General features: G+C 37.2%; 1 long non-coding RNA gene across 1 annotated transcript; it reads left to right on the top strand.

Moving 5' to 3' along the window:
• The first annotated feature begins 9,667 nt into the window (after positions 1 to 9,667).
• On the top strand, positions 9,668 to 24,766 carry LOC145539622 (uncharacterized). The gene is made up of 6 exons (XR_014077877.1): positions 9,668 to 9,817; positions 11,044 to 11,108; positions 11,652 to 11,701; positions 13,904 to 13,953; positions 17,681 to 17,740; positions 24,653 to 24,766. It is a non-coding gene; the product is annotated as an uncharacterized LOC145539622 (long non-coding RNA).
• Positions 24,767 to 25,149: the final 383 nt, after the last annotated feature.

Below are 25,149 nucleotides of genomic sequence, written 5' to 3'. Positions count from 1 at the left end.
CCTCTGTTTATTATCTTTATAGATAATTTTGTTTAGAACATGGTTTTAAATATCAACTAGGTCATAAATATCAACTAGTATATATAAATATCAACTAAATATCAACGAATATGTACTACCATATGTAGGCGTTCACTGATAAAACAGTATGACATTTGGGGTTTGCTCCAAAATAATATGAAAGAGAAGAAAGTGGTGAGGATATAGATGAAGTAAGGTTAGCCATGAGTTGATAATTATTAAAGCTAAGTGATGGGAAATTTGGATTCATTGTACTATTCCATATCATACATATATATTTGGTTGCATGAGGACTTTTAATTGTGGCATGTGGTAATCTAGTTCCCTGACAGAGAATGAACCTGGGTCCTCTGCACTGGAGTGTAGAGTCTTAGACACTGGACCACCAGGGAAATCCCAGTATCATATATTTCTGAGATTTTCCATAAAAATATATTTTAAAATACCATCTCCAATTTCCTTCTCTAGCTCCCAAACCTTCCAAGTTATACATATATGTGTGTGTGTGTGTGTGCGCGTGTGTGTGTGTATCAAATTTCCTATTTCACATCTTTCCTTGGATTTCAAAGTTAAAAAATTAACATATCAAAAATAGAACCCTTAATGTTCCTTTCTGTCAAATTTATGCTTTCCATATGTCCCCAATTACAACAGAGGCATTACAACAACCCTTTAGCTAAGGCCCCAAACTTATGAGCCATTGAATTCATCTTTATTCTCTTGTAAACTACAGCTTATCTATTAACTTATCGATTTACCTTTCACAATATATGAAATTTGTATCACTTCTTGCTATCTCCAGGGCTATTGTTCTCACCCAAGCTGCCTTCACTTTTCACTCAAACCACTTCAGGAGCCCACAAGTTCACCTTATTTTCTTCATTCTTGTCCTCAAAGAATCTATACCCATTTGGAAGCATGGTGACTTAAGACAGCTTTTATAATTCCCTTGGTCATTCTTTTAGTGGTGTTCTTTCTAATTGAAAAAAAAAAAGAAATCCAGAATCTATACCGTGGACAAGACCCTGCGTGGTCTGTCGTCTGCTTGCCTCTCCAAACTCTTTTGCTGCACATGTCCCTCTCTTTTATCTCCTCCTGCTAAAATGGTCTCCTATTGCCCTCAACTATGTCAAGCTCCTTCTTACCTTAAGGAGTCTGCACATGCTGCTTCTCCTGCCTGGAATGTTCTTCTCCCATATGTTTACATGGCTCATTCGTATCTGAGTGTCAGCTCATTAAGAGGCCTTCCCCGACAAGCCTTTCACCTGTCAGAATCTTATCTCTTGCTTTATTTTTCTTCCTAGCACTGATTGTTACTTAAAATTGTATCCTATCCATATTATTTCACTTGTTCATTTTCTGTTCCCCCGACTGCAATGCAAACTTGACAAGGGCCACCTTTTGCTGTTGAATCTGCAGAGCCTAGATAGTGAACACAAACATGTGTAGATGATACAAACAAAATTTTAGACTCTGGTATGTGTTTTCACATAAAATTACATGTATATGCATGTGAGAGGAGAAACCTGTGGCTAAGAAAATAAGCTTTTTCTGTTTCATATGCTTCTACATAGTGTCAAGCTTGGCTAATTCAACAGGTACTGAGCACCCCCACAAAGGCAGACCAGCACCCCAGAAGGACAGCTGGATCCAATGGAGCTATGAATTCTCCAGAAGTAGTCAGCCTAGGCTTAACAGTTTGTGCTGTTTCCCTGACAGTTTCCTTTACCTACAAACCACCCAATCTCTTAATTCCCAAATTATAAAACATGCAGATTGCCACAGGGGAGATCAAGAAACCAAGAGACTACCTTCTTAGTAATTCAGTATTAATGAGCCTTTTACTTTGAGTGATAGTTCAAGAATAATCATCTTCACTCCTCTGACCAGGTATTTTGAATAAATGAACTACAACCCTAGGCATTGTGTAGACACTGGATTTGACCAATCCTCAGTCAGAGTTCTCTTTTAAGCATAGAGTGAAGTTCAATCACAGTTTGACTCTACTAAACAGTTTGTGAGTTTACTTTACATCATTCTGAGCTTATTTTGCCCAAGTCTTAAAAGTGGTTATAAAAGTAGAAATTTATTTCTAACTTTCTTCCTAATAGGTGGCTCTTACCCTAGTTCATGAGGTCAGTTATAACACACATTTAGGCCAAGAGAAAATTCTTAGTACAATATGAATGCCTCATGCACTTGAAATAGTACACTCATTTGCAGTGAACTTTAAGAAGATGTGTTCTCAATGTGTGCTTACAAATACTTTCATTGGGGTTTTTAGTCACTGACCCCTGGCTTGAGTGTGATTCATCCAGGAAAGAACTGGAACAAAAAAAGATGTGCTTCTATTTCCAAAATATAACAAGGGGGGAAAAAAGTTCAAAAAGCTCATTTCCTTACCACAGTGTCAAAATCCAATGGATTTATCTGCACATTTCTTTTTCTCCTTTGCTTTTTTTTCACTCCCACCTGCCTGAATTGTACCTGTGCTTATGTGATACACCAATGAAATAGTTTATGGAGCCCAACCATCTGTGCCTTTTTCTTCCGCCACTGCATAAAACCATAATCCATATACATAAATTCATAATCCATGTGCATTGCTTATAGCTCTATTAAGATAGTGAATTTTCCAGTGCAATTAAACTATGAGCTAAAGAGATGATTGCAATTTCAGACTGTATCATAAATACTCAGGCCCTTACAGCTTTACACCTGGTGAGAAATTGGGACTGATTTGTATTTTGAAATACCTTCAGGTAAAACTGAAAGAATAGCATAAAGCCACAAACTCTTTTCCCCTAGAGATGCCAGCTCTCACTATCCAAAATCAGGATATAAAAGAGTGTGATATATTGATAAAACATCCCTTGCTCTCTGAACCTGCTCTCTGAAACAAACAAACAAACAAACAAAAAATCTTCATAGATTCAGAAACATTTGTATTCCTTGCTGATTAAATCTTCTGTTTGAATTCTCATTATCCAAATCCAGGAACCGAATAGATCTGGTTAGTGAAATATACTTGCACTCTGAAACCACAGCTTTGCTACCTTTTAAAATGAGTCTACATTATAGAAGGCAGTAAGAATTATTCTTGTTTTATAGGGTTTGTAGCAGGTACTAAATGCCAAATTCTGTAGAATAGTAGCAAAGTCATTTAGAGTATTGCTGATTCTAATGATTAAATTGCTCTGTGCATCCACTGAGGCTTCTCTGGTGGCTCAGATGGTAAAGAATCTGCCTGCAATGAGGGAGACCTGGGTTTGATCTCTGAGTTGGGAAATCCCCTGGAGGAGGGCATGGCAACCCATTCCAGTATTCTTGCCTGGAGAATCCCCATGGACAGAGGAGTTTGACCGGCTGCAGATCATGGGGTCACAAAGAGTCGGACACGACTGAGTGACTAAGCATGCACACATGTGCATTCGTTAGCAGTGTTGTAAGATCTCTTGGTGAATTTGTTATGATCATCACACACAGACAACCCTAATCATTCAGTCATCAGAAATCATTGTGAACTATGTGAAGCAAGCCGGACAAACAAAAACAAATATCTTATGATATCACTTATATGTGGAATCTAAAGAAAAAAAAAAAGACATAAATGAAGTTATTTAATAAATAGAATAGACTTACAGACATAGAAAACAAATTTATTGTTACTAAAGAGGAATGAGGTGTGTGGGGGGGTGATAAATCAGGAGGCTGGAATTAATATATACATAATCCTACATATAAAAGAGATAACTGACAAGGTCCTACTGTATAGCACAGGGAACTATACTCAATATTTTGTAATAACCTACAAGGGAAAATAACCTGAAAAAAGAATACATACACACAGACACTCATATACATACATTTATATATGTATGTTTAACTGAATCACTTTCCTGTACAGCTGAAACTAACATGAAATTGTAAATCAATTATACTTCAATTAAAAATAAATTAAATAAAGAAATAATTGTGAAGGATACAATGAACTATATTGTTTCCATCCCCCAAGACTATATTTGAAGCCCTCTGAAAGTGAACTGCACTTGATTAGGTCAGTTTAATAAAACCTGGATTTCACCTGGCATTTTTATGTAGCTAAGTACAGTGTCTTTCTGAGACATGATATTCTGTTACTTATTGAGTAACAACAGATTTACTTATAAAGGTTTATTTTGAATTGTCTTCTGAGCCCTGAGGTAGAGAACTCTGAATTCAAGGAAGAGGCAAATCTGGCATGAAGATCGGCGTGGAGGAAAACTTGTATCTGGGAAGAAGATATACAAGAAACTCGGAACTAAGGGCCACACAGAACCATGTTAGTTTTGAACTTTCAAAGGTCCATCTGTTATTTATATTTGAACATTTGTATAACTCAAGGCTGATTGTGGCTGGATTGATTCCGTGTTGGGAGTTTTTAGGACATAAGAGAAACAGTTTCTCTGAGGCTCAAAAATCATGAGTATGCCAGAAGTTCTTGGTCCAAGCTTAAGTCTTTGGGGAAGTTTGTCAATGAAATGGAAGGTATGAAAACCTTATTAGTCAACTGGATGGATTTTACCTAAGGTGAGTGAGCATCTTAAGTGGATGGCTTCAAGCATCTGGCAGAGGATGGATTTGCTACAGTGACCTTTATTTTTACAATTTTTTATAGAGATGTAATTTTTATTTAGTGAAGTGCAGAGACCTGAAGTGGGCAATTCTTTCACAAAAGCGGACACTTGCATAGCCCACACTTCATCAAGATGTAGGACATTTCCGACCACAGAAAAATTTCCTTGTGGCATTTCTAGTCCATCCCTCTTCTACCCCAGGGGCAGCTATTGCTCTGCTTTTCAGCACTGTAGGTTTGTTTTCTCACTCTAGAAACTTATTTAAGTAGACTCCAATGGTACATATTCTGGTGTCTGACTGCCTCTGCTCAAAAGGTTTTTGAAACTTCTCTATATTGTAGAGATTTTTCTTTCTTATTGCTGAGTAGTTTTCCACTGTAGGAATATAGAAAAAATTTGTTTCCCCATGCCTTCGCTATTAGCATTTGGGTTTTTTCAGTTTGGAGCTATTATGAAGAAAGCTGTTATTAACATTCTTGATTAAGATTAATATGTTTCCATTTCTTTGGAATGGGATTGCTAGGTCACATGGTATGTAAGTATTCAATTTTATAAGGAACTGCAAAAAATTTCCTAAAATGACTGTACCATTTCACACTCCCATCAGCAGCAACTAAGAGTTCTGGTTGCCTCCACATTCTTAATGTTTCACTCTTTTTTTTTCCATTCTAATAACTGTGAAATATCATCTTGTGAATTTAATTTTAACTTTCCTGATAATTAATGATGATGGTGCTTTCTTATGAATATATTATAGCCACTCCTTTCTTTGTGAAGTGCTGTTCAAGTCTTTCCCATTAGTTTTATTTCACTACTTTTATATTATTCTACTGCATAAATTCTTTAAATATTTTGGATATTAGTCCTTTATAAGATACATGTATGAAAATGTTTTCTTCCTGCCTGTGAACTATTTATTTTTCTTAATGGTATAATTTAACTAATAAAATTTTTAAATTTTGATGAGATTTGCATTATCCATGTTGTTTAGAGTTGTGCTTTCTCTGTCATATGTGAGAAAAATTGATGTATCCCAAGATCTCACAGTCCTCTCCTATTTTTTCTTCTGAGAAGCTTTATGGTTTTGACTTGTATGTTTAGGTCTGTGATTCCACTTGAATCAATTTGTGTGCATACTCTGAGGTAGGGGTTGAGTTTCATATGTAGATATCCAGGGTCATTTCCTGAAAACCATTTCCTTTCCTAGTTGACAACTATAGGTTTTAACTGTTAACATTAATTAACCTCCACTACTTTTACCAATATGGGAAATGTCACTTTAAATGAAATTGTCCCAGACAGATAACATTCCATACCTGATAGCTACACCAAACACAGAGGAAGAAATTACTTGTCCTTTGACATATCTGCTTTAATAGATTAGGATTTAGCTTAAATATCCCTATCTTTTCTTAACACATCCATAAAAAACAGACTCATGCTGCTAGGATCTTGTTTATTGATGTGAGTAGTACCCTGGACAGGAACACCTAGCCAAGGGGAACCAGTGGGAGCTGAAATTCCCTCTGTGCTCCTACCTGTCAAGCTGCTTCCCCTTGGGGACACAGGTAGGGAGAGTTACATCTACAACATGAAAATGTCCCCTTTGTCCACAAACAGGAGGTCTCCTGCATATCTCATTCAGAGGCAATACTTAAAGGTTTACCTAAAGGTGACACCTTTTCAAACTTGTATAATGCAGCTTTATGTACCAGCATAGGCTCTGTACTGTGTATTGAAGCTTTCCTGAACCTGCAGTGTTTAGTCATTGCTTGTTCTAACAGTAACAAGTTTCTTCAGTGTAAAACTGGAGAGACACAGTAGGAAACCTGCCTCTGTTGCATCACTCAAGTTTCGATTATTTTTTTTTACTTGTGCTATTTGTTGCCTTATTACCTTCCTTGATAAAATAGACATGACATTCAGGACAGTCTTCTCCCTAACTAATGGCTTGGTGAATTCAATCTAATTGCAAAATCCATCACAAATGTTAAAATGGTGCTGTGCATTTTAATCTTAACAGTAACTGTACACACAATCACCTAAGGACATTCTGTTAAGCTCTTTGAAGACCAGTTTCTTTTTTCCCTCCACCTTTAATCTCCTCACTTTCCTGGCTCCAGGGTACCTCTCTTGCCATGGTCTCCATGCTATCAACCATCAGAATAAGCACATGGATATGAAATTTGACAGGTTAGATTGCCACAGTACTTACATGGTTTTAGAGATTTTGCCTAAACATCTTTGTTTCTATACCAGATGCCAGCAAACTTTTCATCCACATATCCCTCTTTAGAGCTGAGGAAAGCAATTCTAAGAATTTAAAGAATTGCCCAAGTTTAGCTAGTAATATAGAAGCAGAGCTGCGTCTAGAACCTCTGTCTCCAAGCTAGTCTTGAAAACAAACTGCAGGCTTATTCTCTCCCCATAATTCCAAACTCCTTTTACGTTAAAAAGAGAAACTCTGTTCCTCTTCCCTTTAAGCTAAACAACAAAGCATATCGGAACTGGGCAGAAATGGGAGAGGTTGGGGAAATGAGAAGATATTTGAGCACAGAAGAGGTGGGGAATATTCACCTCAGTGACTTGGAAGGGAAATTCACTAGGAAAATACAGTGCTATTGTTGGGTAGTACTGAAAGCCTGTTTGAAACCCATGGTCTTATAATTAACGTAGGGCAAGCTGGTATAGTACTGTGATGTTTTCCAAGTCAAATTTACCTCTTTAGATGGATATGCAAAAATCTCAGTATTTTGTATGTAATTAGGTTTGGGATTTCATTCCACATGTAAGAAAGTCAGAGAGAGGGACCAGGGAGGTAAGCATGTATGGAAGGTAGTGATTATACTGAAAAATAATGTCATCTTATAAGGAGCCAAGTGAAGACATGAGAAAAATGTTGCTATATGAAAAAGAATTGGTCTTGATGGGGCCAGCGACTTGTTGGAGTAAATGAGTTTGAAATATAAGGACTGGCAGGAGGAGAAAGGGATCACAGAGGATGAGATGGTTGGATGCATCACCGACTTGATGGGCATAAGTTTGAACAAGCTCTGGGAGTTGGTAATGGACAGGGAAGCCCAGCGTGCTGCAGGCCATGGGGTCACAAAGAGTCGAACACGACTGAGTGACTGAACTGAACTGAAATCAAGTAGCTATTTTAGTACTTGAGTTATTGGTAGGTTCATATTTTATACAGCAGTAGAGGTGGGCCTTAGAAAGCATCACTAAGAACAAAGCTAGTGGAGGCAACGGAATTCCAGTTGAGCTATTTCAAATCCTGAAAGCTGATGCTGTGAAAGTGATGCACTCAATATGCCAGCAAATCTGGAAAACTCAGCAGTGGCCACAGGACTGGAAAAGGTCAGTTTTCATTCCAATCCCAAAGAAAGGCAATGCCAAAGAATGCTCCAACTACCACACAATGGAACTCATCTCACATGCAAGTAAAGTAATGCTCAAAATTCTCCAAGCCAGGCTTCAGCAATACGTGAACCGTGAACTTCCAGATGTTCAAGCTGGTTTTAGAAAAGGTGGAGGAACCAGAGATCAAATTGCTAACATCTGCTGGATCATCGAAAAAGCAAGAGTTCCAGAAAAACATCTATTTCTGTTTTATTGACTATGCCAAAGCCTTTTACTGTGTGGACCACAATAAACTGTGGAAAATTCTGAAAGAGATGGGAATACCAGACCATCTGACCTGTCTCTTGAGAAATCTGTACGCAGATCAGGAAGCAACAGTTAGAACTGGACATGGAACAACAGACTGGTTCCAAATAGGAAAAGGAGTACGTCAAGGCTGTATATTGTCAGCCTGCTTATTTAACTTATATGCAGAGTACATCATGAGAAACGCTGGGCTGGAAGAAACACAAGCTGGAATCAAGATTGCCAGGAGAAATATCAATAACCTCAGATATGCAGATGACACCACCCTTATGGCAGAAAGGGAAGAAGAACTAAAGTGCCTCTTGATGAGAGTGAAAGAGGAGAGTGAAAAAGTTGGCTTAAAGCTCAACATTCAGAAAACTAAGATCATGGCATCTGGTCCCATCACTTCATGGGAAATAGATGGGGAAACAGTGGAAACAGTGTCAGACTTTATTTTTTTGGGCTCCAAAATCACTGCAGATGGTGACTGCAGCCATGAAATTGAAAGACGCTTACTCCTTGGAAGGAAGGTTATGACCAACCTAGATAGCATATTTAAAAGCAGAGGCATTACTTTGCCAACAAAGGTCCGTCTAGTCAAGGCTATGGTTTTTCCAGTAGTCATGTATGGATGTGAGTGTTGGACGGTGAAGCAAGCTGAGAGCGAGAGCCAAAGAATTGATGCTTTTGAACTGTGGTGTTGGAGAAGACTCTTGAGACTCACTTGGACAGCAAGAAGATTCAACCAGTCCATCCTAAAGGAGATCAGTCCTGGGTGTTCACTGGAAGGACTGATGTTGAAGCTGAAACTCCAATACTTTGGCCACCTCATGTGAAGAGTTGACCCATTGTAAAAGACCCTAATGCTGGGAAGGATTGGGGGCGGGAGGAGAAGGGGATGACATAGGATGAGATGGCTGGATGGCATCACTGACATGATGGACATGGGTTTGGGTGGACTCCGGGAGTTGGTGATGGACAGGGAGGCCTGAAGTGCTGCGATTCATGGGGTCGCAAAGAGTTGGACATGACTGAGCGACTGAACTGAGAGGTAGAACAAAAGAGAGTGAGCCCGTTACTAGAATCTGGAGAATGGGAGGCTGATTGAAATAAAGAGTGGTAGGACATGGTGTAGTCTGATGAAGATCTAAGGGTTTTGAAAGAAGAGGGAAGAAAAGTAGTCTGAAAGAGGCAAAGAGGAGCAAAGACCTCAATTCAGTCTCAATTCAACCAACATGGAGGGTACAGAGAACAAAGTAGTCACCATGGCAATATCTGGATCCTCAAGTAATGGTCAGGGTTCCATTAAAAGAGAATAGGAGTTCAGTGACATGGGGCTTTTTAATGATGACAGGCTGAGAGTTCTAGGGGCATAACAGGACCAGGAGGGAGTGACTGCTAAATCAAGCTGGATGAGGGGTTGGGCATCTCAGTATGGGGAGATGGATGAGTGGACGCATGAACTTCCAGGGGTGATGGGGATGAGAGGCATGATGCTGTCTGTTCTGTTGATCTTGTTGGGGAAGGTGAGTACACACAGACACATAGACATCTACACACATACTAAGTGTAAGGTTTACTCAGAATAAACGACTTAAGTGTTTCATGAATTGGTGGGGTGGGTAATCTATATGTTTCTGAAATGTATCAGTGTTTGTTTTTGTGTTTTTTATAATTTATTTTCATCTTGGAAAGGGATAAGATAGCAAAAGAGGAGATGGTTGGAATGAAGTCACTGTGTAACTAATTCAGAAAACCAGAGATAAAGCTGCAAGAAGGGCTGTCTGAATTGTTTAAGCTTTTTTCTCAAATGCTGTGATATGTTGTTAGGTACAGTCACATCCATGAGAATGAAAGAAAAGATGAACACAGGAGCAACAACAATAATGAAACAGAAATACTGCATTTTTAAGAGAAGAAAACATCAAGAAAACTAAAACAAAGTGCTTCTCATTTCCTCTAGGGAGTCCTGTTACATAATTTCCATTTTAAATGAAGCAAAAATACTTCCAATAACCAGAGAAACACTTAAAAATTAAGAAACACTTGTTCTAGTTAATGTGTCTGAATAGTACTAAGAAAAAAAGTCTCCACCAGGAGGTCATTATTATTCAAAAATTACTCTAATTAGGTCATGAATACATTAGGCCTTATTCAGTGCCAACAAGAGAAAAAAATAGAATTAGAAATGTGACACACATAACACTCCCAATGTGTTAGGGCGATTTTATTCCAAAATGCCATTAAAAGATGAAAAGGTCACCCTGTAGGGAAGTAATTGGTACAGCACTCTTGTAACTGATTAAAGGGGCTTTTATTTAGGCTTTTTTTTTTTTTCCTTTCTTTAAAAAAGAGTCTTTCTAGATTGAAAAATGTATGTGTGTTTATGTATGCATATACATATACACATACATGTAATTCTGATTGGATGACTGTTTGGTTATTTTAAGACAATAAAATAGCAAAAGAGAGAAGCAAGAGCACTTGATATATCAAAATAGACACACTTGTATACTGAGAGCAAATTGCGGAGAATATCTTAAGAAAATATCTAAAAAGTATAGTTATTTTCTTGTATGATGTTTTTCATTCAATTACTTTATCTCTGTGGTTTCTTAGAATATCTGCTGCATAGACAAGTTCTACATTTAATTAGAAAAGAGTATAAAATTTTAATGAGTTGGTAAAGCCCAAAGTAAGAGGCTAGGAGGTTGAAAGCCTTTTATTTTTAATATTTATTTTTTTCTTAAAGAAACTCAACAGACTCTGATAATAAAATCCCTGGTGCACTTTGATGGCTGAATTTGTGAATCTCCAGTAAGTAATATCAAACTACACACATATAGCCTAAATGAAGCATTTATCTCCTACCAAAAACATAGAAAATAGAGATATTGCTTTACCCGTTGTAGCATGACTTCTATCTTTCCTATATAATCTCATAATGTGAATGTAGCTTTCCATAATAACAGTTTGCAACCTTCATCAGAAAAAATTACTTTCTTTAAACCTTGCTACAGTCATCAAATATGCAAGAATTCCATTTAAATGACATGATGTCTAGATATGAAACAACTAAAAATTCACCTTTTGCCCCTTATCATTAGCTTACAAATATCGTATGTCTTAGTGTTCTTTAAGAATTCTGAGAGTGAACTGCAGGTGGGATCAGGTATACCAGGTGTCTAAGTGATTTAGTTCTGTGATCCTAATGATAGTAGGGTTAATTTGTATTCTCATTCCCTCATTTAGCCACTCATTCATTCAGCAATATATTTCTAACTGTGACTTTTTATTGTGACATAATATCAGAATTACAAACAAATTGTAAGACTTCTCATACATACTACCTTTATCTAGATTCCCAAATACAGAAACACATAAAGACAGATACGCTGAACCATTTGAAAGTAAGTTACAGATATTATGCCTCCTTTACTCACAAATATTTCAGTATGAATTTTCTAAATGTAAGGATATTCTTCTACGTAACTACAGTACAATTCTCAAAATCAGGCAAATAACAATACACAAATATCTAATTTACAGATCTTATTTAGATTTTGCCAATTTCTTGACAACTGCTTTTTTAATATACAGGATGCTATTGTATATAGCATATAATGGGTAAAGGACTTCTGAGAAAGTGAAAGATTCCAGGAGTTTTCTTATGAGAATACATTTTATTTAGTGGGTAACATACTCAGTACCTTTTAATTCAATAAAAAGTACCGGGTATCCACTTTTATATATAAAATAGATAATGCAACTCCCATTTGTTGAGTACTTATATTAAGTCAGGCACTATACTATGATCTTCACGTGAACCCTTTAGTTTCATTCTTACAAAGTAGATATTATTTTATTCAGGAAGAAACAAGGGCTCAGAGAGAATAAGCACCTTGTTGGTCACAGAGCTAGTGAATTAGTTGCACACCTGGAATAATCGTCCAAATCTTTCTCACTTCAAAACCTAAATTCTGATTCACGCCGCCATTTTTCCCCTAGGAAATAACAGACCCTGATGATGCAGCTCATATTGTCCTGGAACTTTTCATGTCCCTGAGAGAAACATATGAATACAAACTCAAAACTTAAAGCTGGAAGTCTCTCTTCATTTAAAGTTGTAAACCCAACTGTTGACCTACCCCTGGTACTTCAGTCTTCCTATTCCTCACTTATTTTCTGCTTAGCCCTTATCATATTAACTCACTATATGACATGCAGATGTAGTATGTTAATATTATATTTTCGTCCCACACAAATGTAAGTGTACAAAAGTAACATATTATTGTCTTTGTTTTCCCACTGTTCAGTCCCCAGCACATAGACAAGTACCTTGCATAAAGTGAGCATTAATATAATATTTGTTGAGTAAAATCCCTTCAAAAAATTGAATTCCTTCATAGGCTTAATTTTATATATGAGAAAAGTGAAGTCTGAGTACTCAAGGTCAAAGTAATTTAATGACATGAAATGGCATTGAGTTGAATACAAATAGGACTCAGTGAGTGATACAACAATAGAGTCCCATGAGAGGACAGAGAAAGAGGAGATCTAGACGGGATGAGGGAGAGGGAGCCTCACAAAGCTGGAAAGAGACAAAGTTGACCATAAACACTATGCAGAACACCTTTCATGAACAAACACATTGGTGGGGAAATTAACAGCGTACATTAGATGAGTAGAAATAGAAGAGAGGAGGGTATGGCAACCTGCTCTAGTATTCTTGCCTGGAGAATCCCCATGGACAGAGGAGCCTGGAAAGCTACAGTCCATGGGGTCGCAAAGAGCTGGACATGCCTCAGTGACTGAGCACAGGTATAGAAGAAGGTCAATTATGGGAAGTAATGAAAAATCAGAAGAAATAATGCTGGCAGATTATGAAAGGTTTTTTACTTTATGTAGAGAAGTATGCATTCCTGTAGGCAAAGTAAGTCGTTTATTTTCTGGCAGAGAAACACATAAATCATCGATAAGCTAACCTCATTTTCACCCTATGCAAAAGCAGTACAATTGATAAGAACTAAATAGTGATTTTCTAGAGTTAATTTGTATCTTTATCTCTCATTTCCTAAGTTAGTCTCTCATTTTAATGCATTTGATACATCATTGCTCAGGGAAGGACTGAACAAATCATACCTTCAACTGATATTCAGAAATTCCACTAAATAGTAAAATAGTAAATAATAGAAAGAGACAGCTGCCAGATATGGAACAAAGAAGAGAAAATATGTATGGATAACACTTGGCATCACAACGCTAGAGAAATGAGACTCTGACCATTCACTTGCCTCTTTTAAAATTTCAATTCATACAAACCAATCCAAGATTTAGAACTGTGTAATTTTTGGAGCAGCCATCATTTTCTGGTTATTCTGACTTACAGCCTGTGTTGATGAACACAGGTAAAGGGCAATCTTTAGGCAAAAGAACAAAGGTAAAAGGAGCTATGAACATAACTCTGACATAGGTAAAGGGAGATCTAAAAATAAACTATGATGTATCTCTTCTAAAACCAAACTTTCATTTGCTTTGTATCATATTGTTTATGTCTCTTTTTTTTTATCACTCTCTCTGATTTGTTAAAGATTATTATTCTCATTTTACAGGTGAGAAAGCTAAGGCTCAGAGGGGTCAAGAGGAGGAACACTCACACCCAGTAAATATAAAAACCAGAATCTGTGTTTAGATCCCTTAGTTTCAGGTTTTCTGCTATTTCCATTACTTCATACAACAAGTGTCCAAGTTGGTTGTCTTTGCCTATTTTGCCTTTGTGATAAAAGTAGCGAACATAGTTCCTCATTTGATGCACAGTTATCCAGTGGGTGATGATATTATGTGATTGAGAAGTACTGTTACCGATCCACAGTAATGGAAACTATCGCCTTTTCCAGTAATATTTGTGAGAAATTTCTTGATAGCATTGGCAAACCTGAGAGGAATAAGACACACCATCTTATGATTACTACCAGCAGCAGTAGGAAGCCAGCAGCTTCCTACTTTATTCACAGATTTAAAAAAGAGTATTATTACAACTACTCCTAATTAATACATGTTGATCAAACAATAAGCCAGAAAAGCTATTTAAAAAAGGAAAATAATAATTTTCCTCCTTCATACTCTGACCTCCATTTCTATTTCTAAAATGAAAACTCTGCTTTAGTCTAGTTTTGTTTTTTTATTAGCATTTTTTTTTCTTCTTTTGAAATATGGTTTTTAGGCTTTTTCTTAAAAGTTATTGCTTCTTGTGCATAATATAAAAAGTATCTTCCTGGAAGACTTCAAAAAAAAGCACTTAAGCAAATTTCTGGTGCCCTTTCTCTTTTGGTATTTGGCTGTTTGATAACATTTTCGTGTTTGTTTCTGGTAATTCACCTGATTAGTTACTATGTATTTTAGATAATTTCCAACCTTTCAACCTTTCATTAATTTCATTCATGTTTTCAAACTGTTTTTGAGAGAAGTTTAGAAAAATATTCCATTATTATTCTTCTAATTTTTTTTTCCCCTCTTGGAGACATTTGATCTGTTCTTATTTATGATTTTGCTCCTTCTTTCTTCATTATACTGATCCCTTTGCTTCTTTAAATTTTTATAATCAACACTTAGATTTATTTATCCTCATTTTAAAATTTAAATCTTCACATTTCTTCAGAACCGTTTGTTGTTCTTCTCTACCTTTTCAGTTGAATAGTTCTCAAGCATTATTGTTTAGTTATATAGTACTTTAAGGCCATCATTTTCCTCCAAAGACATTTTTAACATGCATCACAGAAGTCTTAATGCAAACACTATTCTCTGGGTATTCTGTATGTTCATAAGACATGTGCTGTGTATGCTTAGTCACTCAGTCATGTCCAGCTCTTTGCGACCCCACGGACTATAGCCCACCAGACTCCTCTTTCCATGGGGATTCTTCAGGCAGGAAAACTGGAGTGGGTTGCCACACCCTTCTCCAGGGGATCTTCTAAACCCAGGGATTGAACCTGGGTCTCCTGCATTACAGGCAGATTCTTTTCCAGCTAAACTACCAGGGAAGCCCTCATAAGACATGAATTATTTATAATATATATTTTGCTCATTTTATTTAATGTCCATGTCATTGAGTACATGGGTTTCTATTTTTGCCAGTGGTTTCTGGAATAACTATAGTTTGGTAAAAATAATAATAATAATAAAATAATAGTCTGTACTATTTCTTTTTGGTTTCAAACTCATTAAGGATTTCCTATGAGGCTAACATATGGTCAATTATTTTGTAACCCATAAAAGTAAGTTTCACTCTTTATTTTCTAGGACTGAAGTTTGGTATATACTTAGTAAAGCAAATATATTAATTATATTATTCAAATTCTCTATGACCTTTTATTTTATTTATGATTTATTGGAAATTAACTCTAAAAAATCTGATCAAACACATAATTAGAGAGAGGAATATGACTTAAGCAACTATCAAGACACAGTGCTAAGTTGTTTAAAAAATGTTATTGAAGTATAACTGACATATTATACTAATTTCAGGTGTTCAACATAAATTTTCAATATTTGTATCTCTTGCAAAATGATCATCACAATAAGTCTAACAAACATCCATCACCATGAATAGTTACACACATTTTTTTCTTGTCATGAGAACGTTTTAAGATCTATTCTTAGCACATTTCAAATATGCAATACAGTATTATTAACTATAGTCACTATTCTGTACACTACCTTCCCACAACTTATTTATACCTTGCACTTAGTATAGTACCCTCATGGTGCATCCACATTGTCACAAATGGCAAGATTTTAATGTTTTTATATAGTAATATGCCTGAAAAAGCAAGAGAGTTTGAGAAAAACATCTATTTCTACTTTATTGGCTACGCCAAAGCCTTTGACTGTGTGGATCACAATAAACTGGAAAATTCTGAAAGAGATGGGAATACCAGACCACCTAACCTGCCTCTTGAGAAATCTGTATGCAGGTCAAGAAGCAACAGTTAGAACTTGACATGGAACAATGACTGGTTCCAAATAGGAAAAGGAGTATTCAAGGCTGTATATTGTCACCCTGCTTATTTAACTTATATGCAAAGTACATCATGAGAAACGCTGGGCTGGAGGAAGCACAAGCTGGAATCAAGATTGCCAGGAGAAATATCAATAACCTCAGATATGCAGATGACACCACCCTTATGGCAGAAAGGGAAGAAGAACTAAAGAGCCTCTTGATGAAAGTGAGAAAGGAAGTGGAAAAGTTGGCTTAAAGCTCAACATTCAGAAAACTAAGATCATGGCATCTGGTCCCATCACTTCATGGCAAATAGATGGGGAAACAGTGGAAACAGTGGCTGACTTTATTTTTTTGGGTTCCAAAATCACTGCAGATGGTGACTGCAGCCATGAAATTAAAAGATACTTGCTCCTTAGACGGAAAGTTATGACCAACCTAGATAGCATATTAAAAAGCAGAGACATTACTTTGCTAACAAAGGTCCGTCTATTCACGGCTATGGTTTTTCCATTAGTCATGTATGGATGTGAGAGTTGGACTATAAAGAAAGCTGAGCACCGAAGAATTGATGCTTTTGAACTGTGGTGTTGGAGAAGACTCTTGAGAGTTCCTTGAACTGCAAGAAGATCCAACCAGTCTATCCTAAAGGAGATCAGTCTGAGTGTTCATTGGAAGGACTGATGTTGAAGCTGAAACTCCAATACTTTGGCCAGCTGATGCGAAGAGCTGACTCATTTGAAAAGACCCTGATGCTGGGGATGATTGAAGGTGGGAGAAGAAGGGGATGACAGAGGATGAGATGGCTGGATGGTATCACAGACTCAATAGACATGAGTTTGGGTAAACTCCAGGAGTTGGTCATGGACAGGGAGGCCTGGAATGCTGCAGTCCATGGGGTTGCAAAGAGTCAGATATGACTGAGCAACTGAACTGAACTGAACTGATACCTCAATGTATATATTACCACATCTTTTTCATTCATCTGTTAATAAATATCTAGTTTATTTGTATATCCTGATTATTGGAAATAATACTGCAATGAATATGAGTATCTCTTCAAGATGTAATTATATTTCTTTTGAAATATGAATTACCAGTCTGTCACATGTATATAGGGCTTTGCAGGTGGCTCAGTGGTAAAGAATACACCTGCCAATGCAGGAAACACAGGTTTGATCCCTAGACTGGGAAGAATCCCTAGAGAAGGGATTGATAACCCACACCAGTATTCTTGCCTGGGAAATCTATGGACAGTGGATCCTGTTGGGCTACAGTCCATGGGGTCTCAAAGAGTCAGACACGACTCAGTAACTGAGCAAGCACATGTGCACATGCATGTATGTACTCAGAGGTCTTAGTGGTACATATTAACTTAATTTTTTTTCAGGAAACTGGATGCTTTGTCAAAGACAAACACAGAAACAGTCATCTCAGAAAGCATTTACAGGTTGGTAATCAATTTCTATCAGTGTGAAGAAGAAAGAGCCAGGCCATATACTTCTCCTAGGGTCTTGATGTTCTCTGCTAGAGGCAAGGCTTGCTAAACATAGCCCTTTCTATCCTAGGTTTCCTGGGGACAGTCTGATCATTAGAATCTTGTCAAATAACCTATTACTCTAAACTTTTAAAGCATGACCTTGCTCTGAAATCCCCTTGAGGAAAAAAAAAAATAGTTCAAATATAAGTTCAATACTTCCCTCTAATATTTATTTTTTTCAACAGAGTTAATTTGGGAGAAGACAGATGATATAAGTTGGATTTAAACATGGAGTTTCATTAAAGTACCATCACTCTGTAACAGAGAACTGATCTCTAGATGCATAGATGGAAACATGATGATCACACAGACAGTTCATTTCCATTAGCGAAAGCATAGCTTCCTCTCTGGGTCTTTTTGTGGTCATGAGTGTTTCAAGTCTTTTCAGAAACTGCCAGCATGATCTTTCTTTGACAAAGGATTACAAAGTGGAGCTAAAAAATATGACATGGATCCTGAAACAGCAGATGTCTAAGAGTGAATCAAACACCAAGGAATATAGAGCACCATTTCTTTTTGTGGTAAAACAAAGGGATTCTATTCTTTGATGAAGGCTCAGTTCTAGGTATTTTGTTTTAATAAACAATATCCTATCACTGTGGCCAGAAGAGGTGCTTACTAATTAGACGACTCATTTCTTCAAAATGTCATGGAAACTGATGCCCTGTTTAGGGCTATACTGTTTTTCCCCTCTTACTCACGCTGCCTATCTAGTAGTAGGCCTGTGTTGGCTTTGCTGCAACATATCAAATGCTGAGAGTTCTGGAATGCGGCTGAGGACAATGTTTCTCAAAATGCACTTCCCAAACACCTGAGGCGCAATCATCTGTGTACCCCATCTCTACTGAACTGGAATTTCTACAGCAATTGGCTCAGGAAACAGTATTTTTAACAAACCACTCAGATGATTCTTGCCATGTGTGCTAAGTCTTTTGGTCATGTAAAACTCTTTGCGACCCTATGGACTGTAGCCTGCCAGACTCCTCTGTCCGTGGGGATTCTCCAAGCAAGAATACTGGACTGGGTTGCTATGCCCTTCTCCAGGGGATCTTCCTGACCCAGGAATCGAATCTGTGTCTCCTGTATTGCAGGCAGATTCTTTTCCACTGAGCCACTGGGGAAGCCCTCCAATGATTCTTAGACATATGGAAATTTCACAGCCTTTAGAGATTTTCTTCTCAAACCACCATTGACATATATGATGACACTGATACATACTGCTGAGTTACTTAAAGTGGCTTAAAGAAAGTACTACAATGGCCTCATGCCTTTGAAACTATGCTTACATGTGGTAACGGGTAGCCATAAACCTAAAAACATTAGCTGCATTTTATAAATTGTGCTCCATGGAAAAACCATTATTAAATCTCCTGTGCCTATTGGAGCCTCTTAAAACAAGGTTTTTATAAGACTTAAGTTACTCCTATTCTGGGCACTTTAAATACAAACACTTCAAGATCCCTGCTCTTGCTGAAGCATGTAATTCATCTTATGCTACACTTGAAATTATTATACCTCCTAGAATTATATGTGAAATATTATGCACATGCACTTTTTATGAGGGCTACGAGTTGGTTCAAAGATTTCAATGGATCAAAAATGGGATAAGTTGCCCCCTAAATGCATGGAGCCATTCTTGTTCTTCTAGAATGTCTCTGGGATGTAGGAGATCAGAGTTAGATCTCTAATCTGGCTGTTTTACCTAGGAAGGCATTTTCTGCTCTCTTCTATAACTCAGATAGACGTTGATCACTTCTGTCTGCTGAGTTTAGCTGCCTCTCCTAGACTGGGATTTAGGAGAATTAATGCAAGTGTTTTAACACAAGGTGACTCCCCTGGTGGCTCAGACAGTAAAAGCATCTGCCTACAATGTGGGAGACCCCGGTTCGATCCCTGATTCAGGAAGATTCCTTGGAGAAGGAAATGGCAACCCAATCCAGTACTCTTGCCTGGAAAATCCCATGGACGGAGGAGCCTGGTAGGCTACAGTCCATGGGGTCACAAAAAGTCAGAAACGACTCAGCGACTTCACTTTCACTTTTTTCACTTTTAACACAAGGGGATTTACTCACAGGAAAAAATAATAATAATAAGGTCATATCTTCTTACCTTACATTCACTGCAACCTAGAAGAATCTCAGAATCCTAAATGATACTGAGACACACATACAGAATAGGATTGAGCTGAATATCCACACACCTTGCTTTCTTATTTATCTATTTTTTTTTCTTTTTACAAGTCAGCTGTAGAAAGCCTGATGGTGATGATTGATGTAGTAGGCTGAATAGTGGTCTCCCAAAGATATCTAGTTCTAATCCCTACAATTTGTGAATTATCTTCTTTGAAAAAAGGATTTTTGTAGATGTAATTAAGTTAAGGATCTGAGATGAAGAGATTATCATGGATAATCAGGGTGGGCTAATTAAATTCCATCACAAATGCCCTTATAAGAGAAAGACAACAGAAAACAACACGCAGAGAAAGGATGGCAATGTAAAAATGGAGGAAGAGATTGTAGCGGTGCACCTGCAAACCCAGGAATGCTGGTGCAGCTGCCAGCAACTGTAAGAAGCTAGAGGAAATTCTTTCCTGGACTCCCTGGAGAAAAGATCAGTTCAGTCACTCAGTTGCATCTGACTCTTTGTGACCCCATGGGCAGGGAAAGCATGCCCGACTTCCCTGTCCACCATCTCTAAGAGCTTGCTCCAACTCATGTCCGTTGAGTTGGTGATGCCATCTAACCATCTCATCCTCTATCATCCCCTTCTCCTCCTGCCTTCAGTCTTTCCCAGCATCAGGGTCTTTTTCAATGAGTAAGTTCTTCACATCAAGTGGCCAAAGTATTTGAGCTTCAGCTTCAGCATCAGTCCTTTCAATGAATATTCAGGACCGATTTCCTTTAGGATTGACTGGTTTGATCTCCTTGCAGTCCAAGGGACTGTCAAGAGTCTTCTTCAACACCATAGTTCAAAAGCATCAATTCTTTGGTGCTCAGCTTTCTTTATAGTCCAACTCTCACATCCATACATGACTACTGGAAAAACCATAGCTTTGACTAGATGGACCTTTGTGGGCAAAGTAATATCTCTGCTTTTTAACATGCTGTCTAGTTTGGTCATAGCTTTTCTTCCAAGGAGCAAGCGTCTTTTAATTTCATGGCTGCAGTCACCATCTGCAGTGATTTTGGAGCCCAAGAAAATAAAGTGTCACTGTTTACATTGTTTGTCCATCTGTTTGGCACAAAGGATAGAACTACTGAATTCTGGACTTCTGGCCTCCAGAACTGGGACAGAATAATTTTCCATTGTTTTAAGCCATCAAATTTATACTAATTGTTAGGAAACTAATATAGCTGCCATACTTCATACCATGTGCCCACCATGACATGCTAATTCTCTAGGCAGCTTGGTTCAGTCTTAGAGGAAAGTTTTCAAAATCCTTTATTTGTTCATGTACCTTTATAACAAGGCTTTAATTGCCTGTGTGACACTATTTTTCTGTTCCTTGGAACATGAAATTGTCCAAGACACTCTGCCTGTGAGCCTTTGTTTTCTACTCTTCAGCAGCTTCTCAGCTGTCTCCTTCATCTGACCAGTTTACTTGAAGAATGTAAACTACTTATAGTAAAGATTTCTATAATACTTAATATGATTTCAAAATAAAACAGCAATAAAATGTTTTCCAAAAAAAAGTATTAATAAATAATGGGCATTTTAAGTTATTTTGGTTTATATGTTGCACTCATTTCCTCCAAAAAATTAGCAGAACTAAAAATTATGGCATAAAATGAAAGACTAGTATTGGGATGGCTAAGATGTTCATTCAGTTAATGAATATGTTGGTCACTTAATTTCTTGGTGCAAATGAAAAAAAAAAAAAGAGTCTCTTACTCTTACTTAAAAACAAATGAACTTTTTGGCCAACCTAATATTTTAACAAACATATCAGAATTATACACATGTGACAAATTGAATGTGGAGAGAACATATCTGTAGTTCCTCCCATCAAGAGGTGAAATCTACTTCTAATAGTTTGAATCTGGCTAGCTTTTTATGACTTGCTTTGACCAGAAGAGAATGTAACTTTTTTAGCGGGGGGGGGGGGGGATATAATAACATGTAGCATTCATTATGTTAGTTTTAGACATATAACATATAATGATTCTACATTTGTATATATTGCAAAATGATCACCACAATAAGTGTATAATATACATTGTTACAAATATTTTTTCTTTGTGATGAGAATTGTTAAGATCTACTCTCTTAGCAACTTTCAAATATGAAATACTGTATTATTAAATACAGTCACCATGCTGTACATTACATCTCCATGACTTATTAGTTTCATCAGAATGAAAGCATATGAGTTCCAAAGTTTGGGTCTCAAGAGACCTTACAGATTTTCCCTATGCCTCTTGGAGCAACTTCCCTGTGATTAGCATGCAAGGAAGCTGAGTCAGCCTCCTGTGAAGACAACTGAGCATCCTTCTTCTAGAACTAATTGCCAGTTGTCTCAATGAGCCCATTGTGTATCTTTCCATCCAGAAGACTCTGCTATGAATATAACCATGTAAGTGAGCCTGTGTGAAACCAGCAAAAGAATCATCTGACCACTTCACAGAATTGTGAGAAATATTTTTTTTTAAAGCCACTAAATCCTTAGATGGCTCGTTATGCAGCAAAAGATAACTGATGCAACATCCATGGAGGGTTTTCCTTCAGAGAGATTTTCCTGTGAGCATTGCCTTCAGATTCTATTTAGAAGCCACATTCTCTTCTCTGGACTGAATTGTGTCCCCCTCCATCCAAAATTCATTTGTTGAAGTTCTAACTCCAGTACCTCAGAATGTGGGTGTATTTGGTAACAGGGTTTTTAAACAAGGAATGCAGCTAAAACAAAGTCATTAGGGTGGGCCCTAGTCTAATATGACTGATGTCCATATAAGATAGGAACATTTGGACATGTATAAGGGGGGTACTGAACACAAAGGGAGAAAACAGCCATCTATAAGCCAAGGACAGAGGCCTGGAACAGGTCTTTTCCTCATGGCCGTCAGAAGAAACCAACCCTGCCAGAGGACACCTTGATCTTTGACTTCTAGCCTCCAGCACTGTGAGAAAATAAATTACTGTTGTTTAAGTCATCCAGTTTGTGGTATTTTATTACAGTGGCCCTAGAAAACTAGTACACCCACCCAGGCCCCCTCCTTCCTGCACACACAAATACAATCTTTGTTGCTCCTTCAAGCAAAACGAAAAAATACTAAAGTAAAAATGGTTTTGCCAAATTTGAATATCTACCTTTCTAATAGGCTTTGCTTACTCTCAAAGAATGCAGATTTGCTTCTCTTAGGGCCGTCCAAATAACACGCAAGAGACTCTAGAAGCAATTTCCAGGAGAAGAGCTCCTTAAATATTTTGACAATGACAGCATAATTAGAAAATACACTGCTTCCTTTGGTTAGCACATTGAAGAGAAAAGCCATATATGTATAACAATATATATATATGTATATAGGGGGAGAGAGAGAGAGAGCCTGCCATCAGTTGTTGTTGTTTATTAAATCATCTCCAACTCTTTCGTGACATCATAGATGGTAGCCTGCCAGACTCCTCTGTTCATGGGATTTCCCAGGCAAGAATACTAAAGTGGGTTGCCATTTCCTTCTGCAGGAGATAAAATTTTTTTTTTCCCCAAACAAAAATCATCATTCTTTTACAGCCACATTTTTAAATATATTTTACCTTGTCCCTCATTTGGTACATGTTTTGGGGGTAGCTCTAGTCTGTGCAAACCTCTATATTAACCAGGAAATAGTATGGTCTTGGAGTTAAACAAATGTGCTATGACAACAATGCCTCAGGTTCATTTTATGAGTCCACTGAATCTACCACAGCTTTTCCTTCCCAAGCATGCGTCTCCACCCCTCCCAGTCTTTGGCATTATTAGGTAAGTAGGAAAAAAACTTTAATAACAAAGAAGATAATAAAAAAAAAGAATTTTATTATCTGAATTGATGGGAATAGGAAGAGTGCCAGTTAGACAAAAACCCTAATAAAGAATGGATTAATTTCTGCATCCTCAAGTGGTTTCATTTGATTGCTTCCCTTGCTATCTCTCAAAAGATATATAAGTAAATGAAAGAGTTAGGGCTACAGATTTAATAACTGTTGTTTGTTAAAGCATAGAGATACAATTCCCTGACACTTCCCTGCCAATTAAACCTCAGGTAAACGAATCTCCCATTTTGTATCAATCTAGAGTGACGACAGTCACTATATTAAAGAATTATGTCAAAGCAACCAAAAAAATGTGACTATCTAGTTTTTTAGTTGGTAGAGTACTAGTTAGGACAATCTTGTTTATATTCTTTTTCCCTTCACTGTGCTTGGTTTGTCTTATAAAAATCAGAGCTATTTCTTTCTAAGACAATGGCCTGGAGAGCTCAAAGAATATTAGCTCTGGGAAGAATTATAATAGTAATTCTTTGGCCTACTCAGCCAAACACAAATCAACAAGTCTTTCTGTAAGTTAGAAGTGCCTTTCTCTAAATGCCCAGGTTAATATCTAATTGTCTCTACGTGGTAGAAAAATGGCAAGGTTGTCATGACAACTGGGTGGAAAGCTTAGCTAGAATAATGTTTTCTTTTAAAGGAATGAAGCAATTTCAAGCTTTTTAGTGCTATCTGGAATTACAGAAATTGCTTTATATCCCCATTTTTAGATTGCAGAAGGTGATTGATCATTTTTTAAAAACTGACTTGAGATTCCCTTAACAGGTTTTTGACAAAGTGTTGTTTTTTTCCTCTCTCTTTTAGCTTTTTTTTTTTTTTTTTTGTGGTAGCAGAATTCTACTCTTGCGAATGAAGCCAATCGTTCTCTTGTTCATTAGTTCACTGGACCAACAGCACCTGAATAAAATGAATATTTAACTGCAATTCATTTGATTGGTATACTGTAAAACTATCCTAGAAATAAACCTCTGGTTACTAAATGAAGAGAAGCAGCACATTTCCTTTTCTACTTTGCAAGACAGAAAATGAGATGTGTATCTGAAAATGTTCAAATTGATGCCCACTAATGAGACATGGCACGGCTCTGATCCTTGGGAAGGATCACGCGTGGTTCCCTCTCTTTTTATTCTCCCTTTCTCTTTTTAACACAATTTTCTTTCTTCTCTTTTGAGAAACTCCTTTAATTAGAGTTTCTCATAACTACATAGGGATTTCTAGAGTGTTGCCTTTGGCCATTGTATCTGATCATTCTGAACAAATAACGGACAGAGTGCTTTGGACAAACTAACTGCTATTTCTAT

This window comes from Giraffa tippelskirchi, chromosome 2, assembly GCF_054371585.1.
Source record: "Giraffa tippelskirchi isolate mGirTip1 chromosome 2, T2T-mGirTip1v1.2.pri, whole genome shotgun sequence".
Lineage (NCBI taxonomy): Eukaryota > Metazoa > Chordata > Mammalia > Artiodactyla > Giraffidae > Giraffa > Giraffa tippelskirchi.
Note: the sequence above shows the minus strand (reverse complement) of the source record. Positions and strands in the feature narration are given on the sequence as shown.